Source organism: Carassius gibelio, chromosome B20 (genome assembly GCF_023724105.1).
Source record: "Carassius gibelio isolate Cgi1373 ecotype wild population from Czech Republic chromosome B20, carGib1.2-hapl.c, whole genome shotgun sequence".
In the NCBI taxonomy this organism is placed as follows: Eukaryota; Metazoa; Chordata; class Actinopteri; order Cypriniformes; family Cyprinidae; genus Carassius; species Carassius gibelio.
In genome coordinates, this window is record NC_068415.1 from 18,845,723 (window position 1) to 18,862,352 (window position 16,630).

The window sequence follows — 16,630 nt, forward strand, 5'->3', positions numbered from 1 at the left end:
TGTTTTCTTAATAGTTTTAAGTATTTGTTGTCGAAATGCAGCGCTTTGCACTGTGTAGAGTATCGTGTTGTGTGTGTGTGTGTGTGTGTGTGTATGAGACAGGATCAGGTCACAGTGGAGTCAGCTTTCTTAATCGTGGCTTGTGTAAACAAATATGAGTTTCATCACTGTCTGTCACATGACTCTGTTCCTATTTCGGGCTTGAACTGATGGTAAATTAAGGGCATTATTAACTGTCTACATTTATGTTGAAAGATGAAGCTCGCGATTATGGAAAGGGGCATTACATTCATGTTTGTGTTCCTTATTTAACAAAAAATGGTGTTAAAATAACTGTTGAATACTGTAAATTACACTTTCCTTTCACTTTCACAACATTTTTTTTTAATATATATATATATATTGATATTTTTTCTGAAAGGAAGGATCTGTTGTTGAAACCAGTTTGTCATTTATTTTTTATTTATTTTTTTCAAGCTCAAATATTTTAAATCATTGTAAAAAAAAAAAAAAGTAAAGAAAAGAAAAGAAAAAAAAAAGTTGTTGCAAATAGTTTTAACAAGTTAAAAAGGGGTCATGAACTCTCTTTTGTATTATTTTGTATTGTTCTAAGATAGTGGTCTCAAACTCAGTTCCTGGAGGGCCACAGCTCTGCAAAGTTTTACACCAACCCTAATCAAATGCACCTGATCTAGCTAATGAAGGTTTTCTGGAGTACTAGAAACTATTAAACAGGTAAGAGTTGGAGCTGGCTGGAGCTAAACTCTGCAGAGATGTGGCCTTCCAGGAATTGAGTTTGAGACCACCGTTCTGAGAGGTCCACTTATAATTTTATCAAGACCTTCACAGATGGACACTGCTGTGATTTAGGTTTAAAACACATAAATACTGAGTCAGTGTGTAAGCAATAGTTATCATACAGTAAAAAGTGTTACTCACACTTGTGTTGCCTCATTACTGTGGGATCCAGTATAGCTGGCAAAGCACCGTCTTTTAGTTTCATTCTTTCTGAAAATCCCACATTGAATTGTGCATTGCTTGTAAACGAATCTGTGGTAAAATTAAGTGAACAAAGGACTAAATTCTTACTGACGCTGTCTGTAACCTCATTAAAAATAAAGTTTATCCTCCCCTTTCCTAATGCTGGGATCAAAAGGAAGGCAATGCAAGTTTGTTTTCACAACTTGGCACTGCACAGCATGTTGTTGTCTTTGGAGTATCTTTGTCACTTGGTTTCTGCATAGACCTGTGCTTTCACCTCTCTTGTAAACACTACATGTGTGAATCGTGGGCGGGGCTAAACAGGCAGTGATGTAGAAGCAGGCGTTGATCATATACATAAGCTTGATTTTGGTGGGCAAGATCTACTACACTGCTGCTACTGCTGTAGAGCAAATACAATAATTAGTTCAGCTTAGTCAAAAATAACAAAGGATGGCTGCTGCAAGAAATGTAGAACCCCCTAGCAGATCTCTACAGGTGGCGCTGAGGAGAAGGAGCATAAGTTTCATAATCTCACAATGTGTCAAACACAGGATAAGATACAATATCTTTGTGGATTAGGAAGTACTCCTTATTGGCTGGTGCTACTGCGCTGATCGAACCAATTAGCAATTAGTCAAGAGTTTCATACCTGAACTATGTATTTCTGAAACTTTCGGGATGTTTTTATAGTATAATGACCTCTAATAAGTCAAACGGAAAAGGCCATTTTGATTTCTCCATTCTTGACCCCTTTAACATTTGTTGAGATATCTTAAATTTCCAACTTAACTAAAGTCAAGCATGAACACTTACTTGAACTTGAAACACATTATTAATTATTATGCTGAATTTGAAATGATTTTCAAATGATAACTACTAGCGTAAGTCAGTTTTACCATAACATTTTAATATAATTATTTTAGCTGCTTTTTATAAAAATGTTAAGCTTCATATCTCTGCTTAAATTCTCAAAAAATAGGCTTCATTCAATTCCATTCCAAGTCTGACCAAAATCCGACCTTGTTTATTTGTGTTTTCTTTCAAATTAAGATTTAATTTATTACACACATCAGGACATTTTCCTACTATCACAGTTTTTTTTTTCCTACAGGAGAGAAGCTGCACTTTTCAGTGCCATCCTCCAAGCACTAAATCTTTTTCATAAAATTACTTACTTAATTTTAGTCATTTCTTTGTGGCCATTTTCTACTTTATTTTTTTGAAGATGTTTTTAAATTGTATTACTTTTAATTCATTCTCCACCAAAAAATCTGTTTGTCCCTGATGAAAAGCAATGTACGGTGCTGGCTGTGATAAATCATTCAAACCACTGTATTATAACACATTTATATAGATGTCATTAGATAATTATCAATTATTCAAACTGATTATTATTTATTTTATATTATTTAATTGTAGTTCAAATTTTTTTGTATGTTGGTATACTTGTTTAAATGTAAATTGTTCTGTTGTCATTAAAGATACAGCAGTACATTTCCAAGAAAGCATGCGGATGTGGGCCACTTAAGGCAATGATACACTGTATGGCACTGTAAACTTGAAGTGACCCCTACGTAAGATAGCAAAAATGGGAGGCCTATCTAATGGGCCTCTGTAGGCAAAGATGTGGTGTTTATAGCAATGTGTAATCTGAATGTGTCCCTAAAGTTGCCAATGCGTTAAATAGTGAATATGGCCAAAATAGTGCCAATCAAATGTGGTCCACCTTTGGCAAAAATGTGGCACAATTGAAAAAAAAACAAAAAAAAAACAGTCTAATCAGGCTGTAAACCAAATGTAGCCCATGTATATATATAAAAAAAACATATCTGGACCAGTTTTGGCAAAGACATAGCACGGTGAGCACTGGCTAATGTGGCTGTGAGCCTAAAGTGGCCTGCATATAAAATGACAGATATTACCTAAATGGTACATAATAGTACATTCGGGACACTTTTGGCAAATATGCGGCACAATCAGCATTGGCTAATCAGTATGTAAGCCTACCTTATCCCACATTTGACATGGTAAATATGCCATGTATATTATAAAACAGATGAGGGCCACTTCTGGTTTGGATGTAGCACTTGAGACTGGCTAATTGAAATAGAAGTTTGAAATATGTGAATATGGGCTAATAGAATTTGACTGTTTTAGTAGGATCCAACACAGTTAACTGATGCAGGGTGATCTGGATATGAGTCTTAAGGCTACATACCCAGCCATTTGTTTTTTGAAAACATGCTTTTAATGGTGGTTTTTATATGAAGCATAAAAACAGAAGTGCACTATAATGATAGCTCTTGCTGTCAAGATTTCTGTTAATTTGGACTTTTTTTCCCCCTTTGCACCGTTTCAATTGTTGTGTTGTGCTGAATACTTATGTTCACTTTGAGTTTCTCTGTTCTTACGTCTCCATGTCTTGAGTGTTGCTGTTCTTCTGTGTTTGGATTTACCCTTGTTAAAGATGATATACTGTATAAGCTTTCATCTTTGTCATGTGCACTTTACCAACGTAGTCGTAACACTTATAGACTTAACATGAAGATCTGAGAGAAGCGTGAAGGTTCAAACCCGTGAGGAAATGTCTTGGAATGTGTCTTTGAATATGTATCTGTGACATTTAAATTGCTGCTTGTGCAAAACTTGGCCTGGTATGATTTGACCAAGTAGGACACATTTCTGGAACTTATTTGAACATTTAGGGAGGACATTTTTTTATTTCTATTGTTGATGCATAACTCACTTATGGCTTAGTGTTGCACAGATAATGTATATTTATGGTTTAATTGGTTTATAATTTGCTAAATTGTGGCTGTGCAGTGGATTGCTTGTGGACCACTGCCAAAATGCCATTATTCCATGCTGTAACTGGGCCACGAGGAATGTGGGGAAAGACCAGGATTAGAATAAAAATCACCAGTGGCCCACATTAGGGACAGTTTTGGTTTATATGGTTGACTTACATATAGCAATGCTAAGGCTTGCTTGATGCCCAAATCTGATAAACAGGAGCGGCCCACCCAAGTGCCATCATTCTAAACAGTATGTGGCCCCGAACAAGGTGTTGGATCTGGGCCAGAATTAAAATTTATGTTGCCCAGATTGGGCTAGTTATGGTTTATTTTATTTATTTATTTTCATGGCTGACATTCAGACTTCCTATTGCTTGCGTCTGGACCAAATCTGACAAACAGGAGTGGTCCAACCAATTGCCATCATTCTCCTATGTGGGCCGGGGCAAGGTATTGGATCTGGGCTGGATCTGGGCCAGAATTAAAATTAATGTGGCCAAGATTTGGACCAGGTCTGGTTTATTTTATTTACTTATTTTCATGGCTGACATGTGGAAAACCTATGGCCCATATTTGCAAACAGGAGTGGACCACCCGAATGTCATAATTCTACACAGTATCTAGGCTGGAGCAAGTTGTTTGATCTGGGCCAGAATTAAAATCAATGTTGCCTTGACTTGGCAAGTTCTGGTTTATAAAATTGTATTTTTTTATTTTCATGGCTGATATGTGGCCTTTCTATGGCTTGCGGCCCAAATTTGGCAAACCGGAGCAGATCTCCCACGTGCCATCATTCTTCACAGTATGTGGGCCAGTTCTTGGCCAAAATTCAAATCAATGTTCAAATCAGTTCTGCTTTATTTGGTTCCTTCATGGGTGACATTGGACCTTCCTTTGGCTTGCTTGTGGACCGAATCTGGCAAACAACAGCGGACTGCATAAGTTCCATGCGGTATATGGGTCAGATCTGGCCCTCAAAAATTTTGCTATCTGGTTTCATTGTACACATGGGATGCTTTTTATCCCTGTGTTCACCAAACCCATCCTTTACTCATTGTGATGGATGATTAAAGGAATTTGGCCTATATATATATATATATATATATATATATATATATATATATATATATATATTGGCATATACTGTATAATGTAGGTGCATGCTTGGGATTATGTAGCTTGTTCTGTTCATTTTATCAATAAACCCATCCATGGTGATATGCATATTCATGTTTCAGTGAATGTCAGGATTTATGTGATAATTAATTTGAGAATGTATATTTTCATCTCTAAGAGCATTCTGTGGTCCAACCTGTAACGGTGCGTTTGCATGGCTTTTTTATTTGCAGTCCAGCAGCACCCTCTACTGATCAAGGAGCTTTGTATATATTTGGCAGTTTTTGGAAATACTCGTGGATTTTGTTAAACATGTGATTTTTCAGTTTTATTTGGAAGAAAATTTAAGACTTTATTTTTTATAATGAAGTCAATCGACACAGATGCATGGATGCATAACGCAACTATTAAACTTATGTTTTGTTTGAAAACTCTGCACATCATTGTCCACCTGGTAACTATACTTAATGCTGCTGTTTGTATTTTGTGTCCTCTGTTCTTACAATTCTACCTGTCCCACTGTGTTAGACTGCAGGGAAAAATCACTAACACCCAGATGAATGTGATAAATATGAGTATATACCAGTGTGCATCATATGTGGGTGCAAAACAAGGTTTTGAAATTCTCATAAAGAGTTATGATGTAAAATGGACAACAAATATTTTATTCTACTGTGCTATTAGTAGGTTATTGTCAAATAAATCATGAATTCCTTTGTACAAAAAATACAAATAAAATACACACATGCTGCTGTTTGGATAATTATCAAATCATACCGAAAACTGGATAACATCATCGTCAGATTTTATTCACATTTTTATGACAGATGTTCTAATAATATTCAAAGGGAGATTTTAAGAAGTTCTATGAATCTAGTTTAAACTGTATTACATGCAAATTGTGATAAAACACCTTATTATCTACCACATTATTAATATTTTATGTCTGGATATCAGGCTTTCTCCAGTTCTGGCAGATGCACACCCACACGCAATCGCAATCAAATGTATTTATCAATAAAGAAACGCAGTTTGTCCCGTATTTAATGTATGTGCTGTATGACCACCTAGGCCATACGAATAACAATCTCTCAACTGAGAATGAATCATTCTGTTTTTACAAGTGTTTGATTTGCTAGGGAGGCTTTAAGACCAAGCGGAATCCTCTGCCGGCTGCTCGATCGCGGGACTCACGCTACCAAAGTAAAGCTGTGTTTCCATTGCAGGAACTAGGGACTTCGGGCTGGTACCATAGGCTGCATCCGAAAACTGAAAAATGCTGCCTTCGGAGCAGTGGCGGTTCTACATGGAAATACACCCTGGGCGAGACCCCTTTCTGTGAGGGCCAGTTAGCAGGGTCGGTTGACAGAGGCTCATCCTCACCAGTGGGGCTCAGTGGGGGCTTCAGGCATTTCTATCAGACAGCATATTGGCATATTACTCAAAACACATAGCAGTGAAAAAACATAGTCCTACTTATAAATTATCAGAAATATTAAAGTTACATTAAATTGCAGTTGTACAGTTGTCTTGTAGCCCACACACACACACAAACAAACATGATATGCACACCTGAAAGCTCATGCTGGGGAGAAGTAGAGGAAAAGAGGTCTTCATCCTCAATATCAGATATTTGTGGAGACATATGTGTAGCGGAGGAGGTGGTTGGCTCATCCTGACCAGTGGTAGAGGATGCTCCAAAATATTTTAGAAGTGCCCCCGAAATTGCAATTGAACTGCATTTGAAATCAAAAGACCATAGGATAATGTTTTATAAAGCTAAAACAGCCTGGGGTCAAATTGACTCAAAACATAATAGAAGGGTTACATAAACATGCTCTTACACACTACATGTCTGTCATTACACGCTATATCCTCCTAGACCCGGAAATAAAAAACATTTATTTATTTTATTTTTTCCCCCCATGTCATCACATTGTTTAGAGCATAGAAACTAGTAGTAAAAAAAAAATATATATATATATATATATATATATATTGAAAAATTATATTTTATTCATGTTATGCTATGGTCACTGGGACTCAGTTGTTTAAAAAAATAAAATGACTTTAAATTATATGTATAGGCAAAAACAATGGGATTTTATTTTTTAATCACCAAAAACATTTTGGGTTTCAGGATATTTTTCAACCAAAATTTGTATATTAATCTAACTTTCATGGAGGTACCATTAGCCATTAGGTTACTGCCTCAAATTATACGCATGACACACTTTTAGTTATGACTTGTAAAACTATATTTAGGAAACTATACTTAGCATACTGTGTAGCAAATAAATAGCAAATGTTCATCTTTAACCTACAGATTAGAAAATGCTGTTGGTTATTTACAGGGCCTAACGTTAAACCAACTGATGGAAATGATAACTGAACTTGTAACAGTTTTATTGCAAAGCACAATATTATAAATTAGATCTCGTGATTGAGTTGAAACCAAATTATTGTTGTATAAGCATAGCAAGCATCATAGCAAAAAGGATAAACAAAGAGTTATACCAACAACCAATTAACATTAGCCCTTCATTCATGAAATGGATACTGTAATGATACAGAGACAATAGTTGCATACCTTTATCTTTTGCTCGTTTCTCCTCTTCTTCTTTTCGAAACTGGGCACCTGATGGCTCTGATCTTTTCTTCTCCATCTCTGTTTATTTGCCACTCGACAATCAGCAGATTTCCCATCCCCCCAACTGTCACTCAGGACCAGAAGTCAAGACTAAACCAATTCACCTTGATGACCGCATAATCGTTTTGTATTACCTAGTTTCATTTGCAGGAACTATAGGCCTGTATTATAACATTATGAATGAAATGTGCGTTATTTGGAAGAAAGTCGAGGTGTGTGACTGACTTTAGCCTATTATTAATTATATTTAATAATAACCCCCGCCCTGTCCGTTCCATTTGAGAGAGACCCAGAGGTGAAAGGTCGCACGCGCCTCTCGCCCCACCCCCTTACACACAGCTTCTGTTTGCATTTTCAGTGGATATTTTCAGCAAGCAGGGGCGCCGGCAGCTGCAGGGAGCGCCAATTTGCCAATTCCACACATAGTGAAATTATGATGAAAAACCGCTTCGCGACACAGAGGATTTTTTGTTTATCTGCTCGTGCTGCCGCCCCCCAATGTGTCACGAAAAAATGACGCCCCGGGCGGCTGCCCGGTTCGCCCGTGCCTAAAACCGCTACTGCTTCGGAGGACACATTCCAAGGTAGGAAGGCATAAAGGCACGTCCAAATTCAGTGTTAGCTTCATTTCCTGTCTCCTGAGATGCCTTCATCTGGTCGATTTTTGAAGGCAAAATAGATTTACCTTCACTGTCTTTGATATCCCACAATCCTGTGCGTTCCATTCTGTGACAGTTTTTGAACAGGGGGGCAGGGTTTCATATTTTATTGAAGCAACCCTCGGCGCTGCCATTGGCTAGCAGACCCCCACCTGCTGTTAGCATTCCATTGACTCCCAATAATTTTTGCATCACTTTAACAGCGAATAACTTTTTAGCGTTTAAAGACTCCATTTGTCCATTAATTATTTCTAAAGAAACACGAAATGTATAAAAGGCTTTTTGTAAAAAATAGTCTAACGATTGAGTCATAACCAGTGACTCTCTGTCGCACAGTAGAGAAATTACCGTATGGACAGGAGGAGAAGCTTGCAGACAATCTTTTACTGTCTATGAGGCAATCGGGGGAAAATGGATGCATAAAGTCAAGGGAGATAATTAATCAGAATACTTACCAAAATTTGCTCCTGTTCACGCTCTCCTTCTCTGCAAGATTCGATGGGGGATTCAGATTTTTCTTGGCACAGCAATTAGAAGATTTACAGTTACAGCTTACGTGACTTTTACGTCATAAAGCTCAGTTTGAGTCTGCGCAGTACGTCCGACCCCCAGGAAGTGCGTGCTTCTAATTGACTTCACTTGTCTCCGTTGAATCCAATGGGGTCGCTGTGTCCATTTCTTTTATTGTCTATGTTTTTGAAACCAAAAGTGTGCAGAGCAGGCCATCGCCATCTTGGTAGCGCATCACTGCGTGTCACTCTGGGGTAATCAAAAATAGGCAAAAGGCAGGAGCTGGTTGCTGACGGCACGCCCACGTAGCGTGACGGTGGTGACAGCAGCAGCAATCCACCTCTCACTCTAGTGGCCACACCTTAAATTATGCAGAACTTTAAGGCTTAATATAATTTAAACGGAGGAGTAATAAAATAATTTACCCCCTCACAGTTGACATGAAGTGTAGAATTAGCTATATAGACCAAAATAATTTTTTGCACCAGGCTGTAAAGATGATTTTTCTGCTGTAAAGTTGGACATTTTAACATGGGGAGTCTATGGGATTGACTCCCTTTTGCAGCCAGCCTCAAGCGGCCAGTCGATGAATTCCAGTTCCCTTATCGAGTCGGTCTCTCGACATTACATATGGGGAAATCCATTTTCTCGAAATTATGAAGTCTGATAATAGATAAATAGCCAATGGCAAAAATCTCTGAACCTTTTTTTATACTTTATATTAAAGGATTTTTGTAAATGTAAAAACACAGAACAATCAAAACTGGCTCTGATTACTCTCTCTCTCTCTCTCTCACACACACACACACACACATAAAAAAAAAGAAAGAAAAAAAAACACATATGTAAAAGTACATTAGTAGAATGCTGCACAACAGACTAGGTGCCCAGAAGGGATATGCAGCCTAGATCTTAGAGAAGCCTTTGCGGGCCGACTGAGCTGTTAACTTGTCCAAATACCCGAGAAATGAACCCCAAACAGTGGAAAACTTTTCAATAGATTCAGTCCTCAAAAGTCAAAGTCTTTCCATCTCTATGATGGACATCATATCCACATCTGGAAGGAAGCGGGCAAGGGTGACTTCCAGTTCTTAAGCACAAGTCTCTTAGCCACGACCATACCCAGCATTAAGGACTGTTTCAATGCACTTTAAAGGCTAGTGGTGTGCTGTGAGAGGCCAAAGATGGCAAGTTCAGCATTTGGTGGAAGAGACTTATTGTAAGCCTTGGAGTAGGAGTCAAAAATGCTTGACCAAAATCCAGACAATAAAGGGCAAAACCAGAAAGCATGAGAAGCTGTATCTTCTGCCACCTTACACCTGTCACACACTGGTGAAACGGAGGGGAAGATTTTATGCAATTTAGCTTTGATGTAATGTAAGTGGTGAATAACTTTGAACTGGATCAGTTGGTGTCTGCTATTGAATGAACAAGCATGTGTCGTAGCCAAGCACCTGCTCCTAGATCTTCCTCCCAGGCCTCTTTAAATCTTACAGTAGGGGCTGAGAGGCAACTTCCAAATAAAGAAACAAATTTAGAAAATAAGACGTATCAGAGCTAGGAGGATGAAAAAAAAAAAAAAATCGAAAAAGACATGTTTCTCCAGGAGGAGTTCAAAATTACAAATTTTGGACTTCACATAATGTCTGATTTGTAAATAACAAAAAAAAAAAAATGTGCATGAAGCAAATCAAATTTCTCTCTTAACTGATTAAAAGATGCAAACCGTCCCTCAATATAAAGGTCTTTAATGAACCCAAACCCTTTTCCCTCCAGACATGAAAAGTTCTATCAGACCACGGGGGTAAAAAGGACTGATTGTAACAAATTGGCGTATGAAGAGAGGTCTCCGGCAGGGACAGAGCTTTTCTCACTTGATTTAAAATTTTGACAGAATTTTTCAAAACAAAGCTTAATTTATTCAACTCTTTGGGCTTATCCAATTTGGAGAACAGCAGTGCCTTTAAGGAGGTGCCAACAGCCAAGTTAGTCTCCATTTGTACCCACAGGGGGGTCTCAGGGGTCTCATTAACCAGTGCCCCCTTCAGCCAGAACATTAAAGCCCTAATATTGGCAGCCCAATAATAATGTTTAAATACTGGCATACCCAGTCCACCCAAAAACTTGGATTTTTGTAGATGACTCTTAGAAATCTGGTGGGTTTTATAATTCCAAAAATAAGACAGGATTATAGAATCCAGTTCCTTAAAGAAGGCAGAGCTAAGAAAAATAAGGAGGTTTTGACACAAATATAGGAATCTAGGAAGAGAAAACATTTTAATTGAATTAATACGGCCAATTATAGACAAAGATACAATTTTACAATTCCCTGTATTACTTTTGAGTTTAGAAAGAAACTCCAAAAAATTTAACTTAAATATTAATTTGGGATATTGGGGGATTGTCAGTCCAAGTTACGTGAAATGATCCCTAACTACCTTAAATGGCATATTCTCCAAAAAAACTGGGCTGTAAGTGTCAGAGAGAGGCATAAAGTTACTCTTTGACCAATTAATGATATATCCCGACAGTCTCCCAAAAGAAGTAATTAAATCTAAATAACCTTTTTTCTTTACTTGAGACTGGTTTCGCCGTTGATTCATGCTTTCAGAGCAGAATATTGTGGAAAGTTATCCCCTGTCGGGTTCCGGCTTTTTTTTTCTCTTAAAATGTCACTTTGCGGCATGGGTGGTGGGCCCAATTATTTTGCCGGATGCACACGAGCAGTGTGTGCTGTGCCTGGGTTGGGCTCACGCAGAGGCGGCATTCGAAGGATCGTGATGTCATGCCTGTGTTTTCCCCACGCGGCATGTTCAAAAAGTTCAAAAAGTTCAAAAAGATTTGGTTACATCGAATGATTTGTTCGCGAACCGGATATCACAAACTGCTCTGTTTTGAACCCTCTCTCACAACAGACACGGAAGAGAAGACTGCATAATGCTGAATAAAGTCATAGTTTTTGCTATTTTTGGAACAAAATGTATTTTCGATGCTTCAAAAAATTCTAACTGACCCTCTGATGTCACATGGATTACTTTGATGATGTTTTTCTTACCTTTCTGGACATGGACAGTAGACCGTACACACAGTTTCACTGGAGGGACAGAAAGCTCTCGGACTAAATCTAAAATATCTTAAACAGTGTTCCGAAGATAAACGGAGGTCTCACGGGTTTGGAACAACATGAAGGTAAGTTATTAATGACATAATTTTGCTATTTGGGTGAACTATCCCTTTAACATTGAAATCACTCGCGCCAGACGATCTATTCGCGTCTGGTGTGATGGCACTATTACGCACACCCATATCAGAAGTCAGAATGAGCTTTAATGCAAAGTATGTTCGCACATACAAGGAATCGGTTTTAGTGTCAGAAGCTTTCATCAACAACACACAGATAATAATAGAAAAAAAAAAGGTGTGAATAAAATATGTATAATGTATAAATATAAATAAAGCACACACATAAATAAATATGTACATGTGTGCTATATATAAAATATTATAAAATATGAATAGTATAAAAAAAAAGCTTTAGGGATGTAGGCTAGAATGTAGGGTGATAAATAGTAAAAAGTTATTGGACATTTTTATACAATGAAAACTAGAGTAATGATGCTGAAAATTCAGTGCTGCATCACAGAAACAAATTATATTTTAAAGTATAATAAGACAGGAAACCAAAATGAGAAATTGCAATAATATTTCACAATATTATTTTTATTTATTTATTTTTAAATAAATGCAGCCTTGATGAGCAAAAGACACATTCAAAACATTACAAATCTAAAATATATAAACCAGTTTATTTATATAAAAATTTACATTTATCCATTTAGCAGAAGCTTTTATTCAAAGCGACTTAGTCATTTTCTTTACAGCCCACTAGATGTTGGTGTTGAGGTTTTCAGCTGGGTTGAGTTCAGCTGGGTCACCTTCAGCAAGCAGTAAGTTAGTTAAATAAAGAAGGCGGCATCATGGAAAGTTATCAGGAAAGCCCCGTATACATTAAAATCAGATGTAAGACTTTGTTTTATTTATTTTAAATTTAAAAGTAATTTACTTTCAAAGTTGCATTGTTTAAAATACCTGTAGTAGCACAGCAGTACATACATGTTTACATGACTGTAATACAAAATTGAGTTTTTATTTTTTTGTTAAAACAGATGTAACAATATATTTAAAATCGCAATACTATTTTATAGTGACACAAGTATCGTGATAATACATGAGAAAACCATGGACTTGGCTGACGCGGCGTGACCACAACAGCTTGACATTGTCCAGTTTGACATGGTCTCCCTGCTGCACTAATAGTAGTAAGACTTTCCTCGGTGTATACATATCCTTACAAGTGTCACGAATGTTCCAAGGATGAAGACAATGATGAAAATTAAACAAGGTTTATTAAATAAATCCACAGAATGACAGCTGTGTATTACACAGACAATACCAGTAAAATGAAAGATCACACAGCAGCAACTTAAATGCAAGACAAATAAGGGTCATAACTAGGGCCAGGACTTTAACGCGTTAATTGAGATTAATTAATTACACAAAAAGAACGTGTTAACTAAGATTAATTAATTACAGAAAAAAAAAATCCCGCATTTTTAATAACTTATTTTTGCACCGCGGAACGTTTCTCACTGGATGAGTTTCCGCGGACCGATTATACTGAAGCACCAGCTAGCGTTCGCATATCACCGCAGCTCATCGAGTCTCAAGTATCACCTCAACGCAAAACATATAGCAGCTAGCGTGGACTTTACACTTTATGTTGAACTATGTATTATTTTGTTGGTGCAACAGTTTATGTTGAACTCTTTATCGTTTTGGCCAAGGTTATTGAGAGTTGGACTTAGTATGTTATGGCCTCTGAAGCAACAGAGAGATGTGTTCTAATAGTCAGTGTTTCCAATGTTCTGAATGTAATTGATAGTATTGTTTTTTACTTAAAAAAAAAACACTTTACAGAAGGTTCCAGCACCTATAAGCTTCCTGAATTTCTGAAATGTACTATTTCTAAATTGTTTCTACATATGCTATTGCTACACTTCATGGCAAAAATTGCACTGGTCTGCTAGATTTGGTTGAACAAAAATAAACAATATTTTGTTGCTTAAGCTTATGTATTCAGTCATTATTCAATGGTATACTATAAATCCATGTGAAAAATAATTACTTCTCACTGTTCTCAGGTCAAATATTTATATGCGATTAAAATGCAATTAATTTTGATTAATTAATTACAAAGCCTCTAATTAATTAGATTAATTTTTTTAATCGAGTCCCGGCCCTAGTCATAACGATGAACACCTGAGTAAATTAAATGAATTACCATGACAACTAAAGAATGGCGGGAAAACTGAACAAAAAGACATGTGACTGAAGAAAACCAATGACAAATCCATGAAAACACAACTAAATCCATGATGAAACTAAACAGAACCGTGACATAACACCCCCTCCTGGAAGGCGCAACCTCGCGCCGCTGATGAAGAGGTAAGGGAGGGATGGTGGGGGCTTTGGAGGAGAGCGAGGAGTTGGAGAAGGGCTGGAAAGGAGGAGCAGGCAGAGGGCTGGTGAGAATGGGCAGGCAGAAAGGCAGAAACTCCATGGTGGCACAGATGGTGGGAGCAACCACAGGAGCACTGATGGAAGTTGTGGCCTGATGTTGAGGCCCCAAAGAACAGCATGAATGACAGCCCATGGCGGAGTCGATGGAGGGAGGAGCAAAGGTGTTGTCCGCATGGCCGACAACATCTGCAGGATGACCGACGGAGACAGAGCTGATATCAGGGGATCCCAGGGCAATGACAGAGAGTTGATGGAACCAAGCGACAACGCTGGCACTGAAGACCTAGGTAGAGCCGTGGCGACGAGCATCTGAGGTGGAGCCTGAGTGCCCAAGGAATAAGGCTGAGCTGGTGTGACCGAGGACTGAGGTGGAGTAGGTAGGGGTGGAGAGACAGATCACAGCAGAGGGCTCGTAAGTCCATGGCACAGGCAGAGGGATGTCTGACCAAGGTGGAGCTGGAGGGACAACGGAACCCAGTGAAGTCGTAAGGCCGAGGGTCTCTGGTGGAGCCGAGGGAGGGAGGAGCCATGGTGGAACCGAATGGTCGACGGGCCGAGGTGGAGGGAAGGGATCAGAGGCCAGAGGCAGAGCCAAAAGATCCACTGACTCAACTGAGGCTGGTGACTGCATGACCTGAGGCTTTACATCACTGGAAGGCATCACTAGGGAATACAAAGGGCTGCAGGCATCCAGCTGAAGAAGGGCTGGAGGATTGGATGGGATTGGTAGTGTCGGTAGGAGAGTGAGGTTGGTTGGGATCTCAGATAATAATTCGCAGTTCAAACCAGGTCGATGAGTTGGAGAAGGGCTGGAAAGGAGGAGCAGGCAGAGGGCTGGTGAGAATGGGCAGGCAGAAAGGCAGAAACTCCATGGTGGCACAGATGGTGGGAGCAACCACAGGAGCACTGATGGAAGTTGTGGCCTGATGTTGCAGCCCCAAAGAACAGCATGAATGACAGCCCATGGCGGAGTCGATGGAGGGAGGAGCCAAGGTGTTGTCCGCATGGCCGATAACATCTGCAGGATGACCGACGGAGACAGAGCTGATATCAGGGGATCCCAGAACCGTGACAACAAGTACAATTTTAGCTTTATTTTTGTGTCCCCTTCAAAAATCGCTATTGAGAAATTTGATGTTTCTTGTCCCCATAAAAATTTAGATGAAATTTACACTTCTACACAGGGGTTTCACAGGCTTCTCTTACTAAAACAATACCCTAACATTTTTTACTACAAACCCGATTCCAAAAAAGTTGGGACACTGTACAAATTGTGAGTAAAATAGGAATGGAATAATTTACAAATCTCATAAACTTTATTTACAATAAAACATAGATAACATATGAAATGTTGAAAGTGAGACATTTTGAAATGTCATGCCAAATATTGGCTCATTTTGGATTTCATAAGAGCTACACATTCCAAAAAAGTTGGGACAGGAAGCAATAAGAGGCCGGAAATGTACATATTAGGAACAGCTGGAGAACCCATTTGCAACTTATTGGGTCAGTTGGCAACATGATTGGGTATAAAAAGAGCCTCTCAGAGTGGCAGTGTCTCTCAGAAGTCAAGATGGGCAGAGGATCACCAATTCACCCAATGGTGCTGTGGCGAAAAATAGTGGAGCAATATCAGAAAGGAGTTTCTCAGAGAAAAATTGTAAAGAGTTTGAAGTTATCATCATCTACAGTGCATAGTATCATCAAAAGATTCAGAGAATCTGGAACAATCTCTGTGTTTAAGGGTCAAAGCTGGAAAACTATACAGTAATCCTACTGTAATGGAAATCACAACATGGGCTAGGGTTGGGTACCGAAAACCGGTACCAATATGGCACCAGTACCTATGGAACCGATATGCACCGAACTGAATAAGAACGCAAATTTCGGTGCCTCTTAAATGCCTGATCGATCGATTTAAATATTTGTCCTGGTTCTCCAAAATGTACACAAGAAGCATGGGCGTAGCTAGGCTTTTTTTAGCGGGGCTATAGCATTTAGATCCATAAACTGTATACATATTCGCAATCGCCTCAGAGTCAATCCCCTTAAATATCATATAGAAATGTTAGTCCTCCCCATCTTTCAGCGCGCTCTTCAATCCACAGACCGGGACGGAGCAGAAACAGAGGACACAAGGTCTGTGTTTATCGATAGATTGTTAGAATACCTGTATCTGTGTAGTTCTTTGTCATAAATACAGTTTACAAAAGGTCAAGAGGGAGCAATCGGTTTCCCATCTACTGCAAGTTTTTGTTCCGTTCACCGCTCATCACACCGCAGCTGTTTCCTCCTTCTCCTTATTTAAATATACTTTATCTAATTATACGTACTTT